Here is a 24,758-nt window from a genome sequence, read left to right as displayed (position 1 = left end):
ATCCCCAGACTCTATTCTCTTCACTCCATTAGGACCCCACTCTATCTCCATACTTCTGGTCAGCATCCTCCATCGTTTAATCATCACTTTGACCAAGCTGACTTGAAAGAAAGTTTACTGATCACTTTTGGCAAAGCACCTTGAAACATTTCTGCTGTTTTCAAGGGAGTGCGAGGGAGCAGCAGGCTGGCTTCGCACGTCCAACTGTGGCAGCTAATTAGAAAGAACTGCCTTCTCCCTCTGATTACTTGTTCTGTAGTTTCACACCATTCTCATCCCACCCCCACCTCCCTTCTAAACAACATGTAAAAGCAGTATAGCAACCCAAACTCTGAAGAATTTTCAGAAAAAGTGCAAAGTGAACACCCCTAGCTTTTCTCTTTCAAAATTTTCCGTCTCTCTTAATCCCTGTATCTCATATTTTATATAAGAATATTCATAGTGTAAGAACAGTTCCACATTCTTTTTAACATTCTATTTTAGAATCTTTCTTCATATATGCTTTTTCTCGGTGTTGATGGCCACTTGATATTCTATGAAGTGAATGGCCCAATCACATTATTTCTAGAGGAAAGAATCAGTTTATTTTATGGGTGTCGTTCCACTAACTATCCTTGTGCTAGATGCCCATAACTGAGGCAGACACTATAGTATACTATTATCCTCAAGCTGGATTTTCAAAATGAGGATATGAAAAGGAAAACAAGTTAGATAAGAGGACAAGCATCAGAGATCAGGAATCATAGGTCAGAACCTGGGAACTAAGATTTCGGGGCTGGGTCTATGGAGTCACAGGTTAGGATTAACTAGAGGCAGGAAGTCAGCAAGACACAAGACCTGGAGGGTCTAAACAGAGGGGCCTGGAGTGCCCCAGGGATTTGGCCAGGGCCATATACTTCCTTACGGGGTGTTTGCTGTCTGTTCTTCCACTCACCCTTTTTGCTGTGTTTGGGTGCTCCTGAGGTCACTGGGGATGGGGGAGTTTAACAGGCGCTACTTGTAGCTGACGCAACTTTGTGCATACTTGTTCTGTCCTGACTAAACCAAGGATCAGAGGACTGGAATGACAATGATGTGCCTGGACTAACAAGTTCATGTCCTGCCCATGACGGCTCCCAGAGGACCTACCCCGCTCATGGTCACTACTGAAAGAGGGAGATGAGGGAGTCATGATCAGACTGGACCAGGGTAGACACTCAACTAGAAGGCAATCAAGGCCTGACCAGTAAAAACAAACTGGACCAATCTGATTTCTGTTTAAGGAATCTTGCCATGTGGAGACTGAGAGGTTGTTGCCAGTTAGTAAGGCCTGAGTGTAAAAGAATATCCATGGAGTAGAGGACCTGTCAGCCATGATGTAGGATGTGGGATGAAGTTATGAGGAAATCACAACTAAACACAGCAGAAATAAAAGCAGAGCAGGAGTCCTCGTGAAAGTGTAGTTGACAGATAGGAAGAGCTGCTCCCCAAAGAAAGCCCAGTCTGTGACTTTGCTACTACCCACTGCTTCAACTTTTCCTGGGTGAGCATACACATGTATCTTTTCATTTCATCTCTTCTTTTTCCCTCCCAGAGGCACCAAGCGAATCTGTTCCTTCCAACTAAAAGACTGCTGAATCAAAGATCCTAACAATAAAGTCTCGATAAAGAAGAAATTCCTCAGATACCCATATGAGGTTGTCTTGAAGTCACATCTCCAACATGTAGGAAATTTGCAAGAAAAACCAGAAAAGCTTGCTGCCTACCTTTACAGGCAGACAATTAAACCAATTAAAGAGGGAGGTACAGTATGCCTTTTGCCTTCAAGGTCAGGCCTTGACTCACCAGAACCTTGGCAAAGTCGTGCAGTCGGGAGGGAGTAAGAAATCATCCCCATTGATGACAGACTTCTGAGCTGATGGTTAGTAAATCAAGGTCCTGATGTGAAATGCCGATTCTTTTGAGCCCAGGAAGATGCAGGTGACATATTACCAAGTTAATCATGTAGAGTGGACGCCAGGAAGCCACTGGTCACTGTCCTTAAGGAAAAGGACCATTCAATGTAAGATGAATCCTCATTGCAATGAGCAGAACCATAAAATCGATTTAGAGCCCCAAGGCCAGTGGGATAGTAGGGAGTTATAATTAAGGAGACACCATTTGTATTTACAAAAGTGTTTAAACAAGACAGTCTTTATTTTGGTGAATGGACTGTGTATCCTGGGTGTGCATTAAAGAGGAGGGCACCTTACCTTAGGATTGGTACTATTTGACTGGTATTAATTAAATCCCAATTATAATGGTGGGGTCAATGTATCCACAATTATCATCATGTAGATAGAAAGAGCACAGGGTTGAAAAAGCTGTGTCCAAACACCAAGTCTCTGAATGTCAGCTGTGAGTCAATCAATTCCCCTTTCTTCGCCTATCAAATGGGACTAATAATTCCTATTCTTTAGGGTGGCCTACTCCTTCCCAGTTGGTTTCCCCTTAGGGTAGAATCAAGCAAGAAGGTCCCGGCTAAGCTTTGCTTGGAGAGAAGCCCCAAGGGCAGATACTCATAGTCTGGAGAGCCCTATACCCTCAGAGACAGTGCCTGCAGTGACTCTGGCACTGGTCCATAGATAGCCACCTTCTAGGTCCTGTGGTCTAGAGACAACCCACAACACCCAGTGTCCTTTAGGCAAAGACTGCAGCCAGTTGTCATAAGGCATTGTTTAGCAACTGTCATACTTTTAAATGTCTTTGTGGGTCATTCTAACATACACAATTTCATTCCATCCTCATAGTAACCTTCCAAGGGGCATGTGTGTGATTATTTCTATATAACAGATGAAGAAACGAGTTCTGAAAGGTGAAGCCAATTGTCTGAGGTCGCACAGCACACCAGTGGTAGAGCTAGGATCTGAACCACTCATCAGATCACAGCATGCACATGCTTCCCATAATCCCATCGAAATTCTGCCAAGTGGGCTGGCAGCATGGCACTCCTCCATCAGCTAATGCAGGGTGCCCAGAGTGCTGTCCTCACAGTTTGTCCCAGTTCAGTGCTTCTCAAACATTAAAGTGCATACAAGCCACCTGGGGTTCTTATTAAATTGCAGACACGGATTCAGTAGGTCTGGAGGAGGCCTGACAGACAAAGTGCCCAGGTGGGGCCAATGCCGCTGGCTTGCTGAGCGCACTCTGGGTGGCAAAGTCCTAGCTGACGATCAATGCTTCCAAATGATTCACAGGATCCTGAACAGGCCCTCTTTTCAAAGCTCAGTACCTTCCCTTCTCTCACGAGGTGGTTAGCGGCCAGATCTGTGAAGCAGTCTCAAGTAGTTCTTAATGAAATTAAAACCAGACTGACATCCCTAATACTCTCCAGCTGTTATCCAGTACGTGCCATTAGGGTAACTGTGTGGGAGAAAGGAGGGTGGAAACTAACGCAATAATCTAACCAGGGTCTCTTTAAAGCTACAGGCAATGCTTGATTAGTAAGGTAAGGAAATTTAAGGTGAGACCATAGAGTGTAGGCAGCAATAACAGCACCAGCACCAGCAATAATAGTAGCTGCAGCAGAATCATTACTTGAATACCTTTGATATTTTAAATTGCGTATGTGTTTTATGGGTAATTCTTACAGTAATTCAGCAACACAGAGATTATTATGAATTTTCAGTTATTCGTGTTCTACTTTCATCCATAAAGTAATATGAAGCAATGTCCGAGAATATCTAACACAGGACAAGACAGCAAAAGTTTAAATGTGGGGGCAAGAAGAAAAATCTGGGTGCAAAGTAGAGCCAGGAATGAGGCTCTCAATGAGCACATGAGGAGTGCATGCCTGCTAGGGGTGAGCCATTCTTGGTTCTCAACTTTCCAGAAGCCAACAAGAAAAGGGGAATCTGATCATTGAACAATTCACAGTGATTATGTAATTTTAAAAAAATAAACAATTCTCAAAGAAAGCAAGCCTTTCTTCACACCCAGATCATGTGAGGGTATCTATTGTGGCCCTTCCTACAGGGAATATGGTGTGCCGCAGTGAACGACTTTCTCAACAGTTACTCACAATAGACCCTAGGATGGCTTTCATGCAGTTATGTTTACAGTGATCCCCAGTGGAGGCTAATGCATCAAAACCAAGCATAATTCAGAAATGTAGTCCTTCTGGGACACATGGGATATGGTCTAGTACCTAGCTTTTGGGGGCTCTGGTTTAATTCAGAACTACATCTGGACAACTTGGAGAAGTGGACGTATCCTTCAAGGAACCTTTCTCTCTATTGTCATCCCTCAGTGCCATTTTCCTAAGCTCAGCTTGGAAGATGCTAAGTAGCAGTGAGTCAGAGATTATTCAAACAGCAGGGGGCTTTGGTTGAGTGGAGACCCAAATGAGTTAACTGAAAACTGGGCACAGCTGCTTAACAAGAACACAACCTGAGCAAAAGCCATCTCAACCCTGCTCTGAGGTGAGTAAATTTTAGGGAAAATTCTGAGCAGGAACAGGATTCCTCTCCAAAGGTGCTCTTCTGAATCCACATAGTTGAATGACTGTGGTCTTAAGTAATACTTCACATAACAAGGATGAAATAGCATGAAAAACTTTTGAGGCCACTGGAAGTGACCTTCACTGGGCTAAAAGAAAATCTCAATAAAACATCTGTAGAATACTTATATTTGGGCAATGTTATTTCTTGTAGAAAATTATTTGTGAAACATATTTGTCTATCCATCCATTCATTCATCCCTCAATTTTTTTACTTAGCCAATGCATTTTCAGGGGCACCTGTCATGTACTAGGCATACTCTTGGGAACAAAATTCAGGCTCACTCATAGAAGCATTATTTACAACTGCCAAGATGTGGAAACAACCTAAGTTGTATATACACAATAGAATACTACCTAGCTATAAAAAAAAAAAGCAATTCTGCCATTTGCAGCAACATGGATGGACTTGGAGGGCATAAAGCTAAGTGAAATAGATCAGAGAAAGACAAATACAGTATGACATCACTTATATGTGGAATCTAAAAAATACAACAACCCAGTGAATATAACAAAAAAGAAGCAGACTCACAGATATAGAGAACAAACTACTGGGTACCAGTGGTGGGGAGGGGTGACATAGGTGTGGGGGAGGAGGAGGTATAAACTATTGGGTCAGATAGGCTCAAGGATGTATTATTCTACAACACGAGGAATAAAACCAATATTCTGTAATAATTGTAAATGGAAAGTAACCTTTAATACTGTATTAAAATTTTTTTTTAATTAAGAAAAAACCAACACAGGATCACTGCCCAAATAGAAGGAAAACCAGTGTGGGAAACCCCACAATCACGTAACCACTTAATCACACAAAAAGTCATCATAGCCAAGATATTGATATTCTCCAGTTTTGCAACCTTTCAATATAAATTTAATGTCTTCCATCTGTTGGGCACTAGACAGGGGATGTGATGATAAATGACACAAATAAATACATAATTATAAAAGTTGCTAGCTAAGTGCTAGGAGAAAACTAACAGACTGTGTCTATGAGAATAAGGGTAGTGGGCTTGAGACTGTACGCAAGAAGGTGGTCAGGGAGGGTGTTTCCAAGGAGTTGGTGTTCAAATGAAACCTGCAGAATGTGAAGCTCTAAATGTGGGTGGATCTGGGGAAGAGCATCCTGGGTGCAAAACCCCTGAAGCTGGAGGAAGCATGCTAGTTAGAGGAACAGGGAAAAAGTAACTAAATGGTCACATCTTATGGGATTAGAATTTACCACACAGTTATTCCTGGAAACGTCAACCAAAATAATTGATTTCAGAGTAATTGATCCATAGCTCTTCCTCTTCACGATAAGTATTCAGCAAGGCCAGTTGGACATTCCTCGTTTGACATAATAAAACCCTATCACTTATGTGTAAGATGATGCATGATGTTCTCTTTTCTATGGCGGGACATATACATTCTGCTCATTCAAAATCAGGTCTCTAAGAAACTCGTTAAAAACCAGGGATATTTCTCAAGGTCAGGCAGATTATGTGCTTCCCTGAAGCCTTACAGCCCATTAAGTGGCAGCCCCAGGATTTAAAACACCAGTTTTCTGATAGCCTAGGCCTTGGCTTCTACAGTACATAGGGTATTCTTGCCAGAAGAGACCTGGGAATCAACTTTAGGTCAACTCTCATTTAAATAAATTCTTTCCCTCGGGACTCTGAAGAAGGATGGCAGGAACTCAGAAGTTGGCACTTTTAGCTCTGCCATGGACACCAGCCTGAAGGAAAGCCCCACAGGTTCTCTCCACAAGCATGCAACCCTATTCTTCCAATGACTATCCCAGCAAAAATGATTACATTGTGTCATGATATTCAGACGCCTACTTTCCCTCAAGACTGCAAAGCCCCCAGGGGTAAAAAGCTATCCTGCCTACTGATCCCCCCCATCTTTTCTTTAGCCCATTCCCTCTGGCCATCAGTCTAGATTCTAGCATTCCCTCACTATTACCTTTCCTTGAAAAAACCTCTGCTCTTCACTCCCTCCATCTTATTCGTCAGACAAGACAGTAGCACTGGGTAAACTCCACCTTCTCCTTCTCTGAACTTGTACCTGAATGTGGATAGAAAAATGCAATGGAGCTATATGATCACTTTAAATTCGCGAGCTCCAGCTTCAAATGGACACTCAAAACTGCCCAGCAAGTCTTGTATTTTTCTCTTGTTGACTTACTTCCCTATTCCCTGAGAAGACGACTTTTAACTTCTTTTTCTCTTCTGAAACCTCCTACATTCCTTTCTCTACTCTCAGATGATGACTTCTCATTTCATGCATAAAACTGAAAAATCATCTTTACTCCACCAAACCTGCAATCTTCACTGGGGCCCATTTTCTCCTTCTTTGCTCTGGTAAAAATGGAAAAAGTGCCCTTCAGCCTATCAAAGTCCAATCCTTTCTATATGCACCGTGGCTCTCATCCCCTCAAACACTGTCCTACTTTGGTTGTTCTCTCTTTCTACATTTTCAGTCCCTCTCTCTCTTACTGGGTCAGGCCCACCAATAAACAAACATGCTCTATTTAATCTCCTGCATCTATTGAAAACAAAACAAAAAGTCTCTGCTGACCCCACATCTCTTTCCATATACCACTATTTCTTGAGTTCACAGACTAAGACAAATAGAGTTGTCTATACGTTGGCTTCACACTAACTTATCCCACTTCATTCTGGCTTTTGCCCCCTTCCAACTTGCCAATGATTTCCCCGGGAAATGCGCATGCCAAAGTTTCTGGAGACCTCCAGGATGCTAAATCAAAAGGACAGCTTTCAATTCTCAGCTTGTTCAGTGTCTCAGCAGTCATCCACCCTTTCTTTACACTCTCTCTTCTGATTCCCATGACACCCACTCTTCCCTTTATCTGACCTCTGGGCCAGAATGTTCTCAGGACTCCATCTTAGCTGCTTTTCTCTTTCCCTGAGCAAACTCATCCAGTGGCTTGCTTTCTTTTTCTTTTTTTTAACTGGTTTTCATTTTTATCAAAGAAGCATATGCATGGAATTAGTGGACTCCTAACAGTATTATTTGGCTTTTTATAATCTTCTCCAAAGAGCAAACACATCAGATAATCTAAGAGTTCCATTTCTTTCTCTGGAGTCTTTACTTCCATAGCCTTCTGCCCTCCTGCTTCAGTTAATCCCTGTTTTCCTGCACAGCTGACATCTCATGACTCCCCTTCATCACTCTTCTGTGTTAAGTAAAATCTTTCCTGTATCACTTTCTCATTCTTGGTTTACAATTTGATTTTGCTGAAGGACATTCTTCAATAGCTTTCTAAGAAAGAGTACATTCCCTTTAATTCCTGCAATTATGAAAATATATGTACTGTATTTTCATCCTTTTGGTTAAAAATTTAGCTACGAATATAATTCTATGTTAAAAATCATGACCGATCAGAATTTTGAAGCAATGCTTCATTTTCTTCTAATTTTCAGTGTTGCTGTTGAAAAGTCCAATGGTATCCTGGTTCCTTTTACTTTGTATGTGGTTATTTTCTTCTTGTCTATCTCTGGGTCTTCTACCTCTGGGTTCTAAATTTCATAATGGAAAGTTCCATGTTGTAGGTCGTTTCCCATTTATTGTGCTGGGCACTCAATGGTCCCTTTTATTTATTTAATTTTCTAAAAAGATTTATTTATCTTTTTTGGCTGCATCAGGTCTTAGTTGCAGCAGGCAGGATGTTCGTTGAGGCATGTGGGATCTTTCACTGCGGTGTGCGGGCTTCTCTCTAGTTGTGGTGTGCAGGTTTTCTGTTCTCTAGTTGTGGTGCGCAGGCTCCAGGGTGCATGGGCTCTGCAGTTTGCGGCAAGAGATTGTAGATTGCACCAGCTGGACTGGGGTTTTTCTATTCCTGAAACTTGTCCAAAGCTTTTCCATGTCAGGTATTTGGACATCAGAATCTATCTGGTATGCACCTTTTACCACACACACACACACACACACACACACACACACACACACACAACCGTGCTCTGGCCTGAAGCTGTGTTATCCTTTAGATCTTTGCTTATATATCACTTCTTTAGAGGAGCTTTCTCTGACCATTCTATCTAAATAAAATAGCTCTCTATTATTCTCTCCATGGTTCCTTCCTCTATAACATGTACCACAATTTAGTTTATGTAGTTGATTATGTATTATGTAATTGAGTGCTTCCCTGTCTGTTTCCTATTGTCTAACAACAAGCTTTATGTGGGCAAGGACCACTTCTATTTTTTGTTCAGTGCTCTAGTCTCAGGACTTAGCACTGAAATACAGCATGTTCAATATATATTTATTCACTTAATCAATGAATGGATGGATAGCTGGATGAATGAATAGAAATTCTAGGGTTTTGGTCAATCTCTGCTATAAGCAGCTCTGTAACCTTAGGCAAGTCACATAACGTCTGAAAGCTTTGTTTTATTTAGCTTCTTAAGACTTAGAATAACAGTGTTGGCACAAATGAAATAATTGATGTCAAAGTGCTTAGTTAAAAGGTATAATATAAATATGAGGAATTATAAAGACTGAATGTGACTTACTCTATCTTTTCTTATTTTTTCCTTCTTTTCATATTGAAACTTCAATTTAACACTTCAAGGATCATACCTTGATAGCACCTTGTAAGTGGTGTTATTATTAAGAATTCTTTTGAGAACCAAATTAACTAAACTCTTAGATGTGATTCAAATCAGACTTGCCTTATTCAGACTCCTGAGCAAATAATGTCATAAGAAAATTCAAGTTTCTGGTTCTAGTTTAATGATGGGAATGGGCAATGTCAACTCATGTTCTACTTTCAAGTACAAGGAAGGGAGAGATAAAAGAATGAGAATTAAATCACCCCTCTATTTGTACCATAATTGTCCTATAATATTTGCCCCAAACTAACCAAAATAATGAAACTCTATTCTGGTAAATGTGTGGTCAAACTAGAATGCTTATTATTTGCTGATAGAAATGCAAATTGATATAATCCTTCTAGAAAACAATTTAGAAATACATATAACATGCCTTAAGGGTGTTTATATATTTTGGTACCATAACTGTTCTTCTGAGAAATTTTTCTAAGGAAAAAATCCAAAAGTTAGAATTTGCATTTCTAACAAGTTCACAGGTTGTGCTGATGCTTCTGGTCCAGCTGACCATACTTTGAGAACCACTGTTCTAGACCTTAACCATCTAATCTTTTAGCTCCTTATTGGAGTTAAGCTTCCCTAGACCTCTTATCCTTCCACTCCTGTTCACTGCTAAAGTAATCTGAGATGCTATTCTGACTTACTAAATCATGAGATGATAATGATAAATAATAGGAGAGGACTTGCTAAATGCTAAGCGTATTTGCCACACATTTATTTATTTATTTATACTTATTTTTGGCTGTGTTGGGTCTTCATTGTGACCCGTGGGCTTCTCATTGCAGTGGCTTCCCTTAGTTGTGGAGCACGGGCTCTTGGCGTGTGGGCTCAGTAGTTGTGGCTCGCGGGCTCTAGAGCACAGGCTCAGTAGTTGTGGCACATGGGCTTAGTTGCTCCATGGCATGTGGGATCTTCCCAGACCAGGGCTCGAACCCGTGTCCCCTGCATTGGCAGGTGGATTCTTAACCACTGAACCACCAGGGAAGTCCCCTGCCACACATTTAGATACATACAAATGGTTTGCTTTTTCAGATTAAACAGTGTCAGGGTAGATCTTAGCCCGTTCAGGTGTGCAGTTCTTATGTCGGGTGTTCTGGTAATGTTTTTCACTTTGTGGGGGGATGGTGTCAACTTTCCCCATATCTGGAGTCCCTTTCCAGTATTTCAGATTCTTCCTCTTCCTGCCCCAGCTCTGGAAGTCCTCAGAATAGCATTTCAGTAAGGGGCTGAATACAAAGAAAGCAACGTCTTCCCACATGATGATTTAAGGGTGCACAAAGTGACGGAGAGTCCTGCTTTGTGTGAGGGGGAGTCCTTCACTGGGGAGTGACCGAGCTCATATGTCACCAGAGCAGGCACCAATCTTTCTGTTTCTCTCCCATGAGGCTTTGGGAGTGGCTCTCTGTCATATTTGTTTCTCCTAGATTCTCTCTCCCTTGGAACTCCTTCTTGGTTTCTCACAAATGGTAGTTCTTCAAGCTGGTGCCATTTTCTTGGACAGCCCTTGTCTCCTAGCACCTATAGCAACCTGATCATATCCCTGGCTCTAGTCTTTCCATTCCTTCTTGTTGTTGTTTTGATGTCCTAAGCTTTCATTCTCCTCAATTCTCAAGATTTTTTCCTCCAGTTACTCTTGTTTCTCAGGTATGCTTGCACATGACAATTCCAAGCCACTCTCTGTGTCCAAGGATGGCAAAGGTTTTCAATCATTCAACACATGTGTGTTGAGTGGCTCTTATATGTCAGATACTATGTTAAGTACTAGGAAGGCAAATGCTTTTGACATGTAACTTTTCCCTAAATAACATCTTGTATTTCACTGAAATCCTGAGTATGCCAATACTGGAAATCAGACCATTGAAAACACTGGGTTTTTTTTGGTAAATGATCAAATCAGATGCTGAATAATTACATTAATCACTGTCTGACTCAGGGTCACCCCTACCCATAAATGAAGTGGGAGTGCCTGAGGTAGCATGATTTTAGGGGTCTCCTCCCCAAAGTCGCACAAATTCTGCTATTGTTTGCCACTTTGGTTGTAGAATAAGTAATGCAGATGTGAGGGCTCATGTTAATTCAGATTCTGTTTTTCATTCCAGTTATCTAAATAAATAGGATAGAAGTCAAGAGAAGGTGGAGGGTGGCATCATGAAACCTGGGTTCGTGAATCATGGCTCAAAGGCCAGGAATAAAGACAGAGTTCTTGAAGATTCCTACCCATCCAGGAATTATCTTGAGAGTGCTGAGTGTCTGGCAGGAAATGGGAATGAAGATACAAAGTAGTGATACTCTAAAGTTGAACTTTACTTATGTAAATTCTGACAAGACTTTTTTCTTTAATGGTTTAAGATTAATCGTATTCACCAGGCCCAGCTGCACATATCATTTCCCCCTTTAGCTGAGAACCTTTCACTCAGAATTTCAAAGTGAGTTTCAAGTGACCATTTCAAAATCTTAGTGTAGCTCTAGATGAGAAGCCTCCAAACCAGGAATTAAGACTTGCCGGGAAAACCAGCATATCAATGGAGAGGTTGGCGATTGAATTTATAATTACCAACATTCAAGAATACCTTTCTAAACATAATGGCAAAAGACTCAAGTCATAAAAATACTGACTGCCAGATCCCACTGTATAAAAGTTAATTTTTTCAGGCACTCAACATAAAGACAATTTTAAATGCAAAGAGCAAGCTGGGATTTTTCTGTGTGTGTGCAAAATTTATGACAAAAGTGAATAATACATATTTAATAATAAATATAAGGATCTTGCAAATCAGGAAGAAACATCCAATGCCCTAACATAGAAAAGGTATATTAGTTCAGGCAATGCCCACAGTTGCAACAGCAAAATCTCAGCGGCTTTTTACAGTAGCAATTCTTTCTCATTCTCGTAAAGTCTAACATAAGTATGTGTGCCTTATTGGTGGGAGGCTGTTTTCCTTGTAAAAATTTAGGACCCAAGCTTTCTCCACTTGCGGTGCCATCATTTTTAACATGTGGCTTCCAAGACGGTTGCATTCTACTGCACAAAGCAGTGGAAAAGGAAAAATCTAGAGGGTTCGCCTATGGGATGTTTTTACAGGCCTGGCCTGGAAGAGGCACGTGTCATACTCACTCATATTCGTTTGGCTAGAACTGAGTCACACTCCCATGAGAATACATAAGTGCAAGGGGAGAGGGAAATATTGTATAGCTGTATATCTAGGAAGAAGAGGAAATGCTGGGTGAACAACTATCTCACCTCAGCCACAGCCAAATCCCATGCCTTATGGGAGCCAAAAGTTGTTTATATATATCCACTTATACATACACATATAAAACTAGGTTAGTCTCAGTTTAAGCTGTGACCCTAAGACAACAGGTGTGAGAGAGCCATGGAGGATCTCCCAAGGTGTTCACAAAACAGTCTTGCTACTCAACCTCTCATCCACCTCAAGCGTGTAAACAGAATCTGAAGTTACAGATGCAAAGAGGAGTTACTTAGAGAGGAAGAGAGTTATTGGTGTTTTGTGAGGCTCATCTCTCTCTCCCCCTTTTTAAGCCCAGGGAAGAGATTTCAGTGAGACAACTTGGAGAACTCTGGAGTGTGTCACTCATGCCTGAAAAGTCTGGAGAGAGAGAAGCTGGAGTCAGTAGCTGGCAGAGGTGGACTAAGGGCTGCAGTTTGGGAAGTAATTTCACTCCCGTCATGGGGAGAAGGTTTGTTTCTTGTGGGCCAGATTTGAGGGCCACATGCCAGAGAGAGTTGGTGAGAAGCTGCCTGAGATCCTGCCCAAGAGGGGCCACCTGGAGCAACACAGGAACCTCAGCAAAGCAAACTGGAGATATACTGCTAGATCTTAAAGGCTCAGCAAGGCATTTTAAATGATCAGCCAGGAGAAAGCATCCACTAGTATCCAGGGAATTATAAGTGAGAAATTCCCAACAATAGGGTTGGGGAGGGGATCTCCAAAAAACCCACAGAAATGCTCTGTGAGAGAAAGAAGGAGCCTAAATACTTGCCAAGACCACATAGTACTGAGCATCAGTCAAGTACAGATTCTCTTGTGTCCTTTTCTCCTCTCCCTTCTCACACTCCAGCTCCATAGAATCAGAAACCAAGTGGGCAAGTCACAGGAGAAGCAGAAGCGCTGGGTGAGGAAAGAAGAAAGAAGCCCCCCTTTCCCACAGCAGGCAGTGGACCTACACGGGGCAAACTGGAGGGTGGGAAAGGTGGGGGTGGGGACTTTGCCGTTAAGTAAAGATGGAAGTTTATCTTGTTACTCTGGGCTGGACATTAATTACTGAACTAAACTGCTGTGTGACCAAAGGTGACTGGAAGACTTCTCATTGTCTGAATTGACCTGGTCTTCATCTGAGGGGAGGATGAATGAGTTTTAATGTGCAGTGTCAGACTGCATATGTGACATCACTACAATCATTCTAATCACACATGTAAACCTTTTTGAAGAGATAAAGATAACATTCTAACAAGCAGAATCTCTGGATGGTGTGATTATGGCCAAATCAGTTTCCTTGTTATGTTTGTGTATGTGTATGTTTCTATGTTTTTCAAGGTTCCCACAGGACACACTGTACTTACCAATCAGGATGATGTACACACTGTACAGTATGCAGTAAATCCTACATAACTGTAGGATATTATGCTACCTTCTCTCTTGCAAGGTGACTATTTCCTGGATAGCTAACCTCAAAATCATTGAGTGTAAAAGCCATCACTATTTGATTTATGAACATTAAACTGAACATTAGCTTTGTTTTAATGGCCACATTGGTATCAGTCCATGTCTTAAAGTGTCATGTTCCGAGGAACTGAGTGATCATTTCATAGTACATCCATTTCTACCCTTTTACCCTCCAAATATCTGTCTGCTATTCCTATATTTCCTCTTTCTCTGAGGCCTTATTAAAGTTATTCATCTTAAAAAACGAAATATTTGGTGTCCACTTCAAGCCTACATGGTTCAACAAAATTTCCCCCATATACAGACAAATCTTCCCCCTCCAGACTCCCACAGTCAGTCAATCTGGACCACATCACTGAGCAACTGACTATGCAAGGTCTTGTGTAGACAGACGGCTGACTCCTTCCTGACTGTTAGGTTCATTTCTTAACTAGATGGTATATTTCTTAAAGCTAGAGAATACTCGTAGTCCTTCTCAGGTGCCTTGAGCCCTTAACAACCTATTCCTCGGCCACATCAGGTGCAGAGACAAACGGTTACACTGAATGGGTTAAGTAAGGAGACAGGCTTCTTTCATTCCGATTTCTCCTGTGTGATAAGCTCTGAGAGCCTGAGCCGCTCAGGAAGGCTTTATCAGGCACAGTTATAAGACTACTGTTGTTTTTCTGGTTTGTTCTCTCTTGCCTTCTGGTTTCTCTCCTGTCAACAACTTTATCTAGTGGCCTGCATTTGGAGAAGTTCACTGATCCATATGCCAAGTGAAGCTCAGGAAAAGAAGGAAGAATGAAAATAAATACCAGCAAACACTTTAAATAACGAACACCTGTTGTTTGATCTGGCTGTGAGTTTGGGGATGATCAGTGGACTATTTTCTTGTGCTAGCTCTATTCCCCAAATAACAAAGTATTTGAGGCATTAACTATTACTACTACTACCACTGTTACGATTATCCTTACTTACCTTTTTTTTTAAAATTAGCTTTTATTGAAGTATAGTTAATTTACAATGTTGTGTGAGTTTCCGCTGTACAGCAAAGTGCATCAGTTATACATATACATATATCCACTCTTTTTTAGATTCTTTTCTCATATAGGTCATTACAGAGTATTGAGTAAAGTTCCCTGTGCTATATACTAGGTTTTTACTAGTTATCTATTTTATATACAGTAGTGTGTATATGTCCATTCCAACCTCGCAATATATCCCTCCCCACCCCCTTACCCCCTTGAGAACCATAAGTTTGTTTTCTACATCTGTGACTCTATTTCTGTTTTGTAAATAGGTTCATTTCTTAGTTACCCTTTAATGAGTTCCTTATCTTTGTACTTAGGCACTTTATAAACATTATCTAAAGTATTTCTTGCAACACTGATAAAATATCAAATTATTTACACTCATTTGCAGATGAGGAAACAGAGGGATTAAATGACTTATCCAGGGTCATTCAGCTGCTACACAGCAGGAATGGGAAGTCAGTTCAGATCTGTTGGCTTCTAATGCCAATATTCTTTCCACTATACCATGATGCTTCTTAAAAAGCAGGTTCTTTATAAGTCTCTTAAAAAGTTTTTAAGCAGCAATTTCTCAAAAAGTTCAATGTACACTGATTATAGGACTCACCAATTTCACTTCTACCTACCTACAAGGAATGAAAGCATATGTCCACACAGAGACTTATACATAAATGCTAATAGCAGCTTATTTGTAATAGCCAAAACTTGGAAACAATCGAAAAAAATCAACCATTAAATGAAGAGATAAACAAAATGTGGTTTGTTCATATAATAGAATACTATTCAGCAATAAAAAGTTAGGTACTACTGATGTGTGCAACAGCACGGACGAACTTCAAAAACATTATTCTGAATGAAAGAAGTCAGATACAAAAGACTATGTGTTTCATGATTTTATTCACATGAAATTTCAAGAAAAAGCAAAACTGTAGAGATAAAAACATGATCAGTGATTCTTTAGGGCTGGGAATAAGTGGGGGTGAACTACATATGGGAAGGAGAGAAACTTTTAGGGTGACGGTTGCTCAGTTGTTTAATTCACTAAAAATCATCAAACTATAAATTTATGAAGGGAGAATGATACGGTATTTTGAATCCAATAAAGTTGTTAAAAAAATGAATGTACCTGGGCTTCCCTGGTGGCACAGTGGTTAAGAATCCACCTGCCAACGCAGAGGTCACAGGTTCGAGCCCTGGTCCGGGAAGATCCCACATGCCGCGGAGCAGCTAAGACCGTGTGCCACAACTACTGAGCCTGCGCTCTAGGGCCCACGAGCCACAACTACTGAGCCCACGTGCCGCAACTACTGAAGCCTGCGTGCCTAGAGCCCATGCTCCACAACAAGAGAGGCCACTGCAATGAGAGGCCCATGCACCGCAACGAAGAGTAGCCCCCGCTCGCCACAACTAGAGGAAGGCCCACCTGCAGCAAGGAAGACCCAACGCAGCCATAAATAAATAAATTTATTTATTAGAAAAAAATGAATGTACCCATTTTAAGTGTACAGATGAAAAATGCATCATTTCATTCATGATACAGGCCCTTTTCATCACTCCCAAAGTTCTCTTGTACTCCTTACTAGCCAATCCCCAATCTCCTTTGATTTAGGCAAACACTAATATATTAGTTTTGCCTATTCTAAATTTCATACAAACGGGTAATCATCTAATATTTTCTCTTTTGTGTTTGCCTTTTAATATTCAGTATAATGTTTTGAGATTTATCTATATTATTGCATGTATCAGCTCATTCTATATTTCATTGTATGAATATAACACAATTTGTTTATTCATCTGTTGATGAAAATTCATGTTGTTACCAGTTTTGGTCTACTATGAATAGAGATACTATGAACATTTATTTACAGGTCTAAAGAATATCTTTGAAGCCAGAACTTCCTTAGTATGTTGTAAAGTTATCTAAAGTCTAAGAGAGACTGGAGTGCTAGAGTAGGTTTATCAGGTAACACTTGCTCATTCACTTCCTCGTCACGTCCCCTAAGGAGTTATAAACACATTCTTTTTACCAAGGTTGTGAACAATAAATTTGCAAGGGGGGCTCCAGCCTCCTTAAAGAGAATTGTGGTGGTTGTTCTTATAAAGGCCATTAATAACAGTGAAAACTGCAGTCATTAAACTAGGCCTAGAATGCATAATCGGAATAGAAGTACTACAAACTGGGAGAATCTCCATATTGACTCCTTTATCCAATGAATGAGAGGTACTATGGTAATAACGGCCAAGTGGAATGCACTGAAACTGACCCTATCTACCAAAATAGTAAGCCAAAACCAATACCACATTTCTGGAAGGATTATGGACATTAGTGACACCATCAAGGACTTGAAGGATGTAGGGATGGTGATTCCTACCACCTCCCCACTCAACAATGCAGAAGACACATACATCTTGAAGAATAACTGTGGATTATCATAAACTTAATCAGGTAGATCAGCTAACCTGTCCTGTGAACATCAGTGAGATTCTTTCCTCAGCCACCTCTATCCTTGCCCAGTGGGCTCACAAACAAAGTAGTTCTGCTGACATGGTGGGGGTTATGCATGGGCTCAGTAACACAGAGTTCCAATTATGAAGTCCAATCTGGCTTCTGCCCTTACAGAGTACCCAATCTGTCAACAGCCTGCTGAGCCCTTGGTATGGCATCTTTCCCCAGGGGTATCATTCAGCTATCTGGTTGTCTATATTAGAACACTTCCACCATGGAAGCAGCAGAGCTATATTCTCACTGGAATAGACACTTACTCTGAATATAGATTTTCCTTCTCTACTTGCAACATTTCTACCAAAGCCACCATCCATTGACTTGTGGATGCCTTCTTCACCATCATAATATTCTACACAGCCTATCTTTTGATCAAGGAACTCATTCTACAGCAAACAAAATATAGGAATGGGCCCATGCTCATGGTCTTACCATGTCCCCCACTCCTTCCTAAAGTGGCTGGCCTGACAGAATAGTGGAATGGCTTTTAAATCTCAGATACAGTGACAACTGGGTAGCAAAACCTTGCAGGGCTGGGATGATGTTCCACAGGAGGTAGTATGTGTTGTAAATCAGCAACCAGTATGTGGTGGCGCATCTCCCATAGACAGGACTCATGGGACTGTGATCAGGGGTGGAAGTGGCTGAGATTTCTTTCACTAGTCATCCGCTAGAAACATTTTTGCATCTTGTCCCCACAAGTGAGGGATCTGGTACAGCACATACTTTCCGAAGGAGGAATGCTTCCACCATGGGACAGAGCAATGGTTCTCTGAAAGTGGACACTGAAACTGCCACCTGGCCATTTTGGGATCCTCAAACCAGAGAATCAATAGGCAAAAAAGGGAGCTATTCTACTGACTGGGGTGATTGAGCCTGACTATAGGGGGAAAGTGGTTTGCTACTACACCATGAAGTACAGGAGGAATATGTCTGGAATGCAAGAAATTCCCTGGAGCCCCTTAATACTCCCCTGACCTATGATTAAACTAAATAAGAAAAACTACAACTCAATATATGCAGGACTGCTTATGGTCAAGACCCTTCAGGAACAAAGGTTTGGGTCACTCCACCAGGAAAGGAACCACAACCAAGCAACATGCTTGTTGAATACACTATAGAATGAGTACTAGGAAAAAATAGTTATAAACAACATCCACAACTACCTGACAAGATGTGGACATGAGAACCATAGTAATTTTGAATATTTCTTCCTTATTTTGATATAAACTATTTGTGTATATATAAAGGATAATGGAAGAGGATCTGACTATCTAGATTTTGAATCCCAACTTTTCCACTTACTAGTTTTGTGAACTGGACTAAGTTTAAAAAAAAAAAAAGACTCTCTAGGTTTGCCTCTGCAAAATGAGAATAATTATACTATCTTCCTCAAAGGAGTTCTATGAATTTTAAATGGGTTAATACCTTTTCAGCACTCAGAATAGTGCCAGGCCCGTAGGAAGCATTCAGTGGTAGCTGTCATTACTAGGACAGGGTGTAGTACCAGAGAAAGCAGATTCCTACAGATCTGGTTGTCTCTTCTTCAGTGGAAACTTACCCTAAGACTTCCCCCAGTCCCAAAATCCTACAAGGAAAGGGACAAATTCCCAGGCTTAAATTTCTTTCTGTTTGCTTGGTGTTTTGTGAGGGACCCTCCCCAGCAAATGCCAACAAGCCTTGCCTTCGTACTCGGGCCATCCTCTAGCACTTTTCTGAGGACACTCTGAAAATAGCTTATGCTTGAGACAGGGACTTAGGGGAGGGTTAAAAATGCTAAAATTTGACCAAGTCTCCAAATGAAAAATACAGCTTTAGGGGAAACCAGAGATATCTTCCTCTTTTTCTTTCACTCTCAAAATGCATTATGATGAATAATGCCTCAGGGCTGGTGTATGCAAACTTCCACTGTGCTTATGGAGAAAGATTATAATTGAATTCCCTATAATGATGGGCCAAAAAAAAAAGAAAAGACCAAGACAGACAAGGCTCAGAGGCTGCAGATCAGCCCAGTTTGGCTTCTAGCCCACAGCACCTACAATTATTCTGCAGTGATTTTTATTTATCTATTTAGTGCTCCCACTAGGCAGGAGAGAGAGAAAGAGCGAGAGTGGGAATCTAGTCATAATTCAGCCCCCATGGTTAGGCAGCAAGCTCGAAATTGAAAAAGTTATTCAAATGGATAATGAAATGGGGCTGAGTTTCTAATGTCCTCCACCATGGGAAAATGGCATAAATTGTGGGACTTTACAAATGGTTTACAGGTTGTTTGTGATGAGATTATTTAAGAGTCAGCTCAGTGATGCTATACCAGGGCATTATCCCAGGGTGAGTGGTGGTCCTCTGTACCTGAATCAAAAAGCAGAATGGACTCTTTGCATTTGGTCTTGAAAGGTCAATGACAGCCACCGAATGAAACGAGGGACCCCTTTGTGCTACTCATATCCTCATTGGTAAGAGTGTGGGTAAGAACTGTCCCTTAAGGCTGTGGCTCTGGATGAAATGTTGTCAAACATGGTCAAGTAAGCAGTATGTGTTCCTGGGTGCAGCTGGGTCGAGAGGAAAGGTTGATGATATGATGCATCTGTCAAAAACAGCATGTGACGGATCCCAGTCTCCAGTGGAGCTGTGCCCAATACTACATTTCTACCCTCACCTTTGTGAAGATCAGCCCCAAAATTGTCCCCCCATTTTAAGAGCTGGCAAAAGACACATGGTGATCACTTCTACTAAGTACCCCCAGCCCCTGTAATCCCCCCGAAGTTCAATGTGAATTTTTTAATTACAAAGCACTTTCATATACAACAGCTCAGGGAAGTGGGCAATACATTTCACCACAATTTTGCAGATCTGGAATAACTAAAGTTCAAGGAAGTAATTTGCTGAAGGTCACACAGTCTGTGGAGCAGAGGTGTGACCCTGAAGGTCAACAAGTTATCACCATATTTAAGCTCATATCCCTTCCATAATTGGAAAATTAACACTCAGTTTTTTTAAACCTGACACTTCATGATCCAGAACAGTATTGTATAATAGAACTTTCTGTGATGATGGAAATGTTCTGTAATCTGTGCTGTCCAATATGGTAGCCACTAGCTACTGGTGGTCACTGAGTACTTAAAAAGTGGTTAGTGTGATTAAAAACTGAATTTTTAATTTTATTTAATTATACTGAATTTAAATTTAAAAATCACATGGGGCTGGTAGTTATATTAGGCAAGAAAAATCTATTCATCTATTCAATAATCAAGAAACTCAGTCCTACTCTAAGCAATTACAGCAATTCAGAGCATGCACTCAGGGTCACACAGACTATTTCACACAACATCCAGCTGAATTTGGTATTGATGAGGAAAGAATGGGGAGCTTTGAAAAAGTTCAACAAAACAGCTTAGATTCTGAGAAAACTGAGGTCTTAGTATTTCATATATATTGACATTATTGCATTATTATATAAGTGGGAAAAAGAATATAGGAAAAAGGAAGTGGAAAGGAAATATTTAATTTTTCCCTAGCAGTGTCTTCCTCATGTACAAGAACTATGGAGAAATTGGGAAGCTTGGAACATGAGGTTTAGTGCTGTTGGCAGAGAAATAAAGTATGGCTGGCAGGGGATCCTCACCAGGAAAGTCACAGCAGTGGCTGTGGAGGAAACCATGGGACAGAAATTTGAGGCCAAATGGCAGATATGAAACAAACATAGGGTAGGCACTCAGCCACAGGATTCGGACTCCAAGTAGAACAGCTGAGAGGAAAGAGTCAAGGGTTTGTCTCTTTGAAGCAATTAAATAGCATATAGGGCAAGAATTCAGGAACCGAAATATTAGTTCCAGATGCTACCACATGTTTATTGTCAGAAGCCAGGGGAAGAAGGAAAATGACCCCCAGGATGGCCATTTCCTGGGGTGAGTCCTGAGGGGCCAGGCTATAGTTGTTTAAGCATAACCCTAGGGGCTGGAAGCAGCAAAATCAGATGTGACCCATTGGTCAGGATGCTCTTGTTTCCAAGTAGAAGAATCCCCAGATAACATGTTTTAAACAATAAAGACATTAATTATTTTGCACGACGACGAGAAGTCCAGAGGCGGGGTAGATTCAGGGTTGCTACTTTTATCCCATTTAATTCTCACAAAAATTTCATGAAGGAAGTTCATTTTATAGCCATGAAGAAATCAAGGCTTCGGGAGATTAAATTACTTGTCCAAAGACACACAGCTGGTAAGTGGCAGAGCCAGTGTTGGAGCCGTAAAGCTTTGAGTATAAAAAGAAACTAAATACTTCATTCTGGTGAGGTTTCACTGATGTAAAGGATTTTTAGTGTTTTATGACAGCATTAGAACAAGGCTAGTGGATATAATTTCCAGTTTGCAAAGGTTGGAATTCACAGAGACCATGAAGATAGAGTCCAAATCACATAGCATGTCAAACTGGACATAAACCCTATGGCTCAAAACAGAGAGCTTCTATCAGAACTACCAGGTGTCATTTCATGGTTCCTTCTCATGACAAAAGAATAATAAACAAACAAACAAACAAAGCCAAACAATACACTCCTCGATGTCTGCCTTGTCTCCTGGTAGCCCTGGGCCCACCCAGTGCCCAGTGGCTGTGCTCTCTGATGGCAGCCTCATTGCTTTTCCCGCAGGCTCCCAAAGGCTGTGTCTTGTGTAAATGAAGAGACACTGAGGGGCATGCCATGTTTGTCAAGCAAAGTGAGGCAGCAGACCCAGCATCTGCAGCCAAGGGGGTCAAAACCCTGGGAGAAACTGATCCCCAGTTCCTTCAAGGACAAAAGGGAGTCCTGGCCAAATCTAAGGAAGAAGAATTTCAAATGATGAGCCACTTGACCTTCCCTCTCTACTTAAAGTCTCAAACTGGATCACGTATCAAAAGGTAGCCCATAAGCTAGCAAAAAACAACAAACCCGTAAGCCTGCATAAAAAGGACTTCAAAACAAATGCAGCCTGTCTAGAACCTGGTCAAAGAGTATTATTCTCAGCTGTAGAGAACTTTCACAACTGGAAGGCCTAAAACATATTCAGTAGATGGAGCTCAGCTAAGCTTAGCCTATGTGAAGAGCTAACATTTTTCATAAGATAATTATCCATTTATTATCTTATCTGTTGCCAATGTCATGTAACACTGAGAAGTTGATCAGCATACTTCCTAAAATGACTAAGACTTGGGAATGGAAATAACTGCCAAATATGGATTAAATTGATAAAAATAATTCCAAACATGATTAGAGTCACTCTGTTGTATATCCTGCACAGCAGGTGGGAAATCCTCGAGAAGAATTAGGGAAAGGTTTAGGGAAAGCAGATTAATGGAGAAAAGATTAAATGTGTTGCAAAAGCAGTACAAAACATATTTTAAATGACAATCCTTCCATAGGCAATGTTAAAAGGTACTTGGGAACATGCAAAATTCAAGCTCTGGGTTTAAATGCTATGCGGTAATACACGGAAATGTGTCCTGTGGCGCAAACTGTGCACGTGGAACACACTTGGATGTGACAAATATAAGGGGGTGGTGAAGTTATTTTTCTTTTTGTCTTTACATTTCATTACCAAAGTGATATAGAAAAGCAATCTCATTGTAAAAGATTCAAACAGTATAGAAATATATAAAATGAAATGTAAAGATCCCCCTGGGGGCCTCACCTCCTCACTGGCCTTCCCTCCCCCATATACACATATTCCCAGGTGTGTTAACTAGTGCTTCTGGTCCTCTTCCTATTCATCTACCTATAGTCACATGTATATTTGTGGTTTTGTTTCTTACAGAAACGTAGAAAATAATGTAAATATTGTTTTGTTATTTGCTCTTATTTTCCACATACTAATATATCTTGGAGCTATTTTCATGTCAGTACATATATATCTACTTTATTTTTTAATGGCTAACATCGTATCTCAGAGCATGGATATTCCATAATTTATTTAGCTAGTGTCATATTCATGATATTTGTTGTGTTCACAGAGCTTTTTTTTTTATAACAGATTTTCAAATAAGGCTTGTTTGCCCATTTTTCAAGGAATATGAGAAAAGGCATCATTTCTCATAGACTCACATGTGACTATTATAATTCTACCCCTACTGACCAAGGCCAGATAGCCACTGCCATGACCCTTCCTCTTTGCTTACTGTCACTTTAATCAGTGGGACTTAAGAAAGGTGGCCCATCAGAGCTCTACATATCACAGAATGTAAAACCAAGCTAGTTACTCAATTTCTCTGAGCGTCAGTTTTCTTTCATGAAAGTTGAGGATAGAGTTTGTGTGAAGATTAAATGCAGCAAAATGGTACATGATGTAAAACAGTGGTCAAGAACATGGGTTTAGTGGTCAAAGAGACCTGGCATTGAACGGCTGCTTCACCACTGACCTACAGAGGGGCCTTGAGGAAGTTTTTTAACCTCTCTGAAGCTCAATTTCCTTACATGTACGTAGAATGAGGATAAAATTAATTAATTAATTTTTTTTTTTTTTTTTTTTTTTTTTTGCGGTACGCGGGCCTCTCACTGTTGTGGCCTCTCCCGTTGCAGAGCACAGGCTCCGGACGCGCAGGCTCAGCGGCCATGGCTCACGGGCCCAGCCGCTCCACAGCATGTGGGATCCTCCCGGACCTGGGCACGAACCCATGTCTCCTGCATCGGCAGGAGGACTCTCAACCACTGCGCCACCAGGGAAGCCCCTAAAATTAATTTTATAATGTGTTTATGAGAGCAAAATAAGAAACTCTACCTTAGCATTCAACCTGGCATGTGAGAAATATCCCCAAAATCTCTTACTACCAAATGTCATTTCCTGTTTTCTTTTCCTTCTTATTGATTGCAAAGCTTCAAGCAAAGCACACACAAAGTGTGACGTGACTAAGGAAAGATGGTGGCATGGTTAATTCTTAATCTTTTGTAGTCTTGCAGTCAATATAGCATACACTGTTATGTTTGATCCTCAATCTCCACAGTAGCCATAAAATCTGAGGATTCTTCTCCAGGGTTTAGTACCACAGGATGTCAGTTCCCTCCAGGACTCTTATGTTTCTGCACATCTTGAAGAGCAGAGGCACTCATGGCCTTTTTGTGGACTGTCTCATTAAGGATGTTTCTATAGGGAGTGACAACCTCTGGAACAAAGAGCAGATTTGCTTGCTGTCCAATAAAATAAAGATTATGTCTCCTTCCAGGGCAAATGGCAGGTTTGTGTGCGCTCATTATAAAGGACTTGTGCTACCTAAGCTTGGAGGTCCCCAGTTGTGAGAACCCACTGTGTACACAGCATCCACCTGGGCCACTTCAGGCACCCCTGTGGGATTTGGGGCAAGGGAAACTGATGTAAACATTAAACCCACACTTGGCTATGACATGAGTAAGAAAGTCCTTTGTCTCTAGCCCAGGAGTCTCATGCCTTCTGCCAGCATCCATAA

At 41.0% G+C, this 24,758-nt stretch overlaps 1 protein-coding gene across 5 annotated transcripts in view; it reads right to left on the bottom strand.

Annotated features, from left to right (window-relative positions):
- Positions 1-24,758, bottom strand: part of RORA (RAR related orphan receptor A) — a 1,120,706-nt gene that overhangs the window by 838,865 nt on the left and 257,083 nt on the right. For 2 of the 5 annotated variants that reach the window (XM_079912654.1, XM_079912652.1), the window contains one exon: positions 1,825-2,018. The exons of the other annotated variants lie outside the window; for them this stretch is intronic. The gene's annotated coding sequence lies outside the window, so the exon portion shown is untranslated. The remainder of the gene's footprint in view (positions 1-1,824; positions 2,019-24,758) is intronic. 5 annotated transcript variants of the gene reach the window in all.

Source organism: Stenella coeruleoalba, assembly GCF_951394435.1.
Source record: "Stenella coeruleoalba genome assembly, chromosome: 2".
Lineage (NCBI taxonomy): Eukaryota > Metazoa > Chordata > Mammalia > Artiodactyla > Delphinidae > Stenella > Stenella coeruleoalba.
The sequence above is the reverse complement of the archived record's forward strand: the minus strand, read 5'-3'. Positions and strand labels throughout refer to the sequence as shown.